Genomic DNA, 7,112 nt, shown 5'->3' with positions numbered 1-7,112 from the left:
CTACCTCCCCGTCGGCTCGCCACCCCCCGCTCAGTCCCGGGGCTCTGCATCCAGCCTCCCCCCCTCCCACCATCAACACACCCCTTACCACCCTGACCCCCACCCCCAAACTCCACTCACTGCGCGCTAGGTCCTCCGCGCGCTCCTCTGGCGCGCGCTCTCCATCCTGTCCACACACACGCACTTTAAAAACATTTATTTTATTTCTGGAACGGGGTGAAGGGTATTTGGGAGAGCACGGCGGAGTGCGGCGCTCGGGCCTCCAAGGCGGGGCGCAGGGGGCTGGCCAGAGACTGAGGGGGGCCCCCTCCTCTCTTCCTTCCAGGCCCAGGAGCTTTCTCCTTGCCTGCACTTCGGAGAGGCGCCCAGGATGCGTATTTTACCCACCCCGTCTCCAGGTTTTCTCTTTTCTCCACGCAGCGAGCCGGAGGCTTCGAAACTTTTAGTTTCCGCAGCCCTCCTTTTGTGTGACTGCTCCGAGGAGAAAAGAATGTCTGTTCGCCGCGGTTGCCTCCGTCCGGCTGCGGCGCGCGGGGCACGCTCCAGGGTTAATGCGTCTTTGATACCTGAGATTTCCGGCGCGCTCGTTAATGAAAGTTACATTTTTTAAAATTGCGGTGACTTTTTCTTTGTAGTTACAGAGACCTCGCCAAACTTTGACTTTATTGACTATATTTCACAAGAGCGTTTTGTTTGTTTTTGATTAAACCCACCAGGATAAGCAAAGGAAGGAAAGGAGACTACAAGGCTCTTTACTCGCAAGTGCATTCATCGTGTTGTTGGGTCTGTTTCCCTCATTTCCTTACATTGAAACTGCTTTTGCTCTTGTCCTCTGACCACACTTCCTTGCCACCTCTCTGTTGGTAGTGTCAGCAAACAGCCAGGCAGCGCCAGCGATGGACCTGAGCTAAAGAGAGCAGACCATGACGGGACAAATCACGCTTGAAAAATATTTTAAGGGCAGTTTAAGTGTCCTCTGCATACGAGGAAAATCAAAACTGGGTTTTTTTAAATTACAAAATCTCTAAGCTGAAAGTCACCAGGTTTTCAGATGTATTTCTCAATGACTGATACGACTAATGAAGGCAGCCCTCAATTAAAGAAGCATGTATGCATTGGTTTTTAAGAAAAACCGATTGATCAGGATTTAAAACCTCTAGAAAATAGGATGAAACTTGAGCTTCTTTGCTTTCAGAAACTATGTACTTTTTGTTGCTGTGGGTATGTTGCAGTCATGATACTTCAGAAATAATTTCAAACAACAATGTTATTTAAATGTCAACAGCAGATTGTTCAAAAGACTTGAAGCCTCTAAATACCTATCAGTATTTTGTCACAGAGCCAGATATTTGTAGTACTAAAGTAAATCCAGCTATTGGTCAAATTTGTTCTCAACTTGTAAAAAATCATAAGTTAAGAGCACACATGTGCAAATAACCGAAACATACTCTTTTGGTTGATTCATTGTACTTCTCAAAACAAGAATCCTTGATGATCAAAATTCTTTCTACTTAATGTATTGATGTTTTAATATTCTCACCATTCCAAAAGATAAGAGGAGCCACTCAGAGCATTTGTGCTTTAAACTACATAAACACTCCCATTTGGAATTTCTTAGATAACATAATTCAAATATTATCGATGCAGGACACAAGCCTAGTCTGGAAAAAACACTTACGCAGAGCTGGTGTGAAACCTTAATATGTACCTAAGGTTTTTAAATCTGTCAAAATTATGCATACAACAGATCTACCTAGGAGAATTAAATCAGGCTACTTTAGTTGAAAAGAGGCAAAATTATAAAATTCTTAGACCTCAGAGGTCATTTATATCATGGTCTCTACGAATTTAAAATCATTTTATTTAAGATTATAAACTGAAATATGTCAAGCTAATAATAATCTACATTTACTGAAAATTTTTAGCCCTTTCCTTTGTTCATCTTTGAAGGTTTTCCACTCATCTGGGCATGATTCACAAGAAGCCCCAATGAGTGCATAGATCAGTCTAATCCTGTTTTCTTTTGGGAGGCAAAACCTGGGCTGAAGTTTTTATTTAGTGAGCTTACTAAGTAATCAATGGAAATTTTTGACTGAATTAAGCAGGCCATATGTTGGCTCATTTACTTATTTATTTAACTCTCTCAGAGAGAATCTCTGGAAGAACCCACTGTCTACATTTCATAGGTCTGACATTCTTTGATGCTCAGGACCTAAGTGAGTCACTCTCCACTATGTTCCTGAAAAGACTACATCGCAAAAAAAGGGGGAATGCATGGAGGGGGAAGAAATTGTCAGAAGTGGATTAAAACTATAGGGAGTGGAAAATGCGTCATACAAGTTTTTAATTTTAATTCAATAGGATGTGTATTTTATAGAGTTCAAAGGGTTCAACACTTTTTTGCTAAGAATATAATAAGCTTGCTGTGCTTTTAAAATTACTGCTAAATGTATTCCTTCTCTAGGATGTTTTAAATATTAGAGAATTTTTAATTCTTTCCTTGCACTTTATCCATAATAATGCTTCAACCTTCTTTGTGTCCACAAAGAATTGAAAAAGAGCTTTTAATTGCGTTGATGTATTCAAGATTAAGCTGTTAGCCACAAACCTGCCATTACAAAGGAACCCTTAAATGACACATACACATCCAGAAAACATAATTTGCCTGACACTTCACGACAATTCAAAACATAATTTATAACAATACAGGTGTTATGGCAGAAAAAAAAATGAGACGAGAAGCTTAATAATGTCTGCAGATGTTAGCAAGTTAAGAGGAGTTGGAGTATATTATGCGTTCCCTAAAATCCAATCAAATTAACTACTCAATCTGTATTATTATTTAAGTAATGGCAAAATCATTGACTTATTCATAATACTTGCTAATTGTTTTTAAAAATACATTCTGCAAAGGACAAAGGAAACACCCATTTCCATTTGTTTTATGTTAAATCAACATCTAACCCCTCATGGTGATTTCATTCAAAGAAAACAGAAGGAACTCGTTAGCTTATGTGGTTAGAGAGATTGATGGGCTTCAAACATTTTAACCATATATGTTTTTTCCAACTGTAGAAACGCATGTTTTTAATTTAAGCAACTTTAAGAAACTAGATTATTTTATTCTATGGGTTCACATACTTCTGATACAGAAATTATGCTCATTTTTGAAGCTGTTACCATCTAAGCACCTTTGTTTAAAGGAAAGTGATGAGGTACTGGTCAAAATACAGGTATGAAAAACAATAGTTTGCATACCAAATTAAAGAATCTGAACAAGTAGGAAAATAGGCATTAAAATATTATGATTAGTACAAGCCAGTAGAACAGTAAGTAACTTCTTCACTGCCCCACTCTGGCAAACTTGGATATAGATAAGACAGTTCCAAAAGGGGCTATGTGGAGGTGGACTGGGGTGGAGTGGTGATACTCGGGACTTGCTATTGGGCCAAAAATTCTAAGTTTGAGTTACGCAGCTGTAGAAAACTATTAAGGAGGGTAGGTTGTATTCATTATGGGGAGTATATTTTTGCATGTGATGAGAGCGATGTGAGTTCTAAAATGAAACAAACAAGTAAACAAATAACAGGTGAAACTGGCCTGGTTTCTAATACGCAAACAGAAGTAAAATTAGCTACATTTCACCCTAAAGTTAACCAGTTCTGGTTTCTTCATCATTACTATTCAGTGATGCTTAGTGCTGAAACTAGCTTTCCCTACTCTAGAAAGTAAGTATTTTAAAGCTCTAGAGCAGATCAAAGCAATATGTGAATACCAAACTTAACTAGAACTGGTTGAAAGTTGCTAGCTTTGTTTTTCATTTTAGCTTTGCCATGCATGTAGGCTGAAAAGAAATCAAAACTCATTTTTCATGAGAGCAGAAACATACGAAAGCATTTGGCAAAGCCAATAGTGTAACTGTTCTCCCAGCTCTCTTCAGGCTGAGTAAATCTTTGTCCAAAAAAGCCAAACTCCATATAAAATGTAGAGATGCAGTCTCCAAAGGTAATGACATTCAAGCAATAGTATACATTTGATTATGATGAACTGTGCTTAATGATATTATTTAGAAGTATATAATCACCACATATACTATTATATACCTATCATTTTATAATTAATACTTCTAAAAAAATCCACCGATACAACTAGTAGCATGACTCTGTGCACTTAGTGTTTATATGTATAACTATATATAAAAAATTATAAAAATTTTATGACATTGCCATTATGATACTCAAAAGTAAGCAAATTAAAAAAGATGCCGTACGTAATCATTGTTTCACTGAGACTTATACAACTGTAAGTTAGTCTTTCTTTCCCATAGATTGTTCCCATAACTCTTGTTAATCTCTGCACTTTGAGGATTTTTTATAATTGGGTCTTATAGATCTTCTTCTATCAATGTTTCTGTCAAACCATGAAGTATAACTATAATAACCGTCATTTTATACAACTGTCTATAACTTCTTATAATTATTTTGTTAATCATACTCACAACCAAATATTTTATTAAAGTCCATAGTTTAAAAATAGGTCTCCCCATCCCTTTTTAATATATGCAGAAAATCTCTATCAACAATAGAGATGAAATTTTTTATTTTTTTTTTAAATATTGAAGCTAAACTAAGAGTAGCCAAATCACAACTCTTTGTTTTAAATATAAACGTTTGGAAGGGCAATTCTTTGTAAAGCAAACACGTATAGCTTGGGTGAGAACAAAAGCAAGTCAATGGTTAATAGTAGAGGCAAATCCACTCTATTGAATCTAAACCCTCAAAGATAACCAAACAGCAACTTCAGAGAAGTCCAAATAGAATTTTTAGTGTCTCTGCAAATGATTTTGATTATTCATGTCATAGTTTATGCACAGCAAACTTACAAAAGGCTTTTAAGAGTCAGAAAACAAACTCACAAATGCCTCTTGCATCTTAGAAAGTGAGTCAAAGGCACAATTATATAGCACTGCTAATATTTTCATATTAGAAAACATTGTAATTTTCTTAATGATAAACAAAAAATAATAAAATAATAATTGTAATCTATGATCTCAGTATTTTTTCAACAAAAAATTTTGTTGCAGTTTTGAAAATACAATGTAAAACTGTATAACATGAGATGTTTGACCTTGACTTTGGTTGATCCTGATCATATAAACTACCTATTACTAATATTTTTAACAATTTTGTTCTCGAATACGATAGTTATTTTTAACTCTACTTACCTGCTTTATTTTTTAAAGGCCTTTCTTTCTTGTGTATATTTCAGTAACCATAAATTTGTCTGAGGATGTGGAAAGTAGAATAGCAATTTGCAAAGATTTTTCTTCTAAGCCTAGCTCTCATCATAGTTTCTTGATAAGATAATAGAATGTTGCCATCTCTATTTTCAAGAATAATTTAAATCTTTATAATTAAGTTTCAACTTATTGCAGCTCATTACACTGCATTCTTAAGGTCACTATGAAATCAATCACTTAGGACCTAGACCAAACAATGATGTAAGAGGCATATGTTTTTTGATAAGTAAAAGTGTATTGGAAAAGAATTCGTTTTCTTTAAAATAAGCATCCAAATTTAGAATTACGCTAAAATGTCATTAATATCTCAAAGGAATACTGAAATGATTTGGAAATGATAAGGTTTTGTGGAGCTACAGTCAATGAAAGATTTTTGTTTTAGGTTAAAAAATAAAAACACATAATCTCTCCAGCTATTCTACATTTAAAAAGAAGTTGCTGAACTGTCACCTGAACAATATATTCTTTGAATGGTTTTGTATCAGTGATGGAGATGTGTTGCACTGAGCCATCCACCCTCTTATCCAACTGTCCTGGTTACCAAAATCACATATCTACAAATAACTCTTTTAGTGCATTAAAAGAATGCCCCCCCTTCATTATGGGAATGTAATTTATGACACCAATTTAATTAGAACTATGTCCTTACTACCTGAATTAAAGACCCAAATTCAAACCACGTATATTTTATTGTTCAGACAATGTAGAATACACTACAAGAAAAACTAATTTCCTGTTTATTATCTAATGATAATTGAAACACAATAATTCATTATCATACTGGATTACTGCTATATATGAAGTAGCATGTCTCAAATAGGTCATAGAAATAACATGAAAAAAATATCTAAAACTTGTTAAAATAAAATTAAAGAAATGTTGAGTAAGAATGCTAGGTATGAAATGTAAATGCTTGAGGATTCCAGAATATAAACTATTTTTAAATAAATATGGATCCCCAGAAGACAATCATTTATCATTTTAAAAAAACTATGGGTAATCAAATAAGGAATCTGAAAAATATTTAAAAGAATGAATTTTGACATTTCATATAATTACTCAATATTTACTTTCTCTCCAATGCCCTATTGCAACATGATTTAAGATATAATATATATAAATCAAAGTATTTTATGCAGGTGTAGATTTGAGATGATAATGCTAGCTCGTTTGTTTATAATGAATATTTCTATATAGGAGGAAATCATGTAATGTCAAAAAGAGATACTAGGTTGAATATTTAGAAATCTACCTTTAATGACGTAGGTAAGTTTATAGCTTATCAAAATTTGCAGATAAAATATTACACCTTATAACTAAGGAAAGTCTATCCTTGCCACAGTTTTCCAGTTAATGAAAGAAGTGTTTAAATACTCTATAGTTATATTATTAACTTCTACAAAACTGAAACAGATGTGTGTCTTAGTATGCCATTAAATTTATGATTTACATAGAACCCTTACATAGAGCTGAGCAGAGGCCAATGATTCTAATTTGCTCTAGATTTACAATAACCTGATCTGGGTTTTGTAAGTATTGAAACACTTTAAACAAAATTAGAAAGCAGTTGTGCTTTGTGTGATTAAAGATGCAATTCTCTTTGGAGTAATGAGAAAAGTTAGAACATGTTTCTTTCTTTATGGATGTTCTATTATAAACATGAGTGCTATACATTATATATTTCTATTATTATGATTTCCTTGTTTTTAATTATAAAATAAACCAATTGAATTTCACTGGAGTCTCAAATTGAAACTATGCCAAAATTTAGCTGAAGAATGTGTACTGAGCTTCATAAAAATCCTTAAAAATT

At 34.3% G+C, this 7,112-nt stretch overlaps 1 protein-coding gene across 2 annotated transcripts in view; it reads right to left on the bottom strand.

The window, feature by feature from the left end:
* The window catches only part of ADGRL2 (adhesion G protein-coupled receptor L2), a 609,194-nt gene that overhangs the window by 188,728 nt on the left and 413,354 nt on the right, over window positions 1-7,112 (bottom strand). The gene's annotated exons all lie outside the window — the stretch shown is intronic.

The sequence above is a fragment of the Ailuropoda melanoleuca genome, chromosome 2 (assembly GCF_002007445.2).
Source record: "Ailuropoda melanoleuca isolate Jingjing chromosome 2, ASM200744v2, whole genome shotgun sequence".
In the NCBI taxonomy this organism is placed as follows: Eukaryota; Metazoa; Chordata; class Mammalia; order Carnivora; family Ursidae; genus Ailuropoda; species Ailuropoda melanoleuca.
This window is presented reverse-complemented; position numbering and strand designations above follow the sequence as displayed.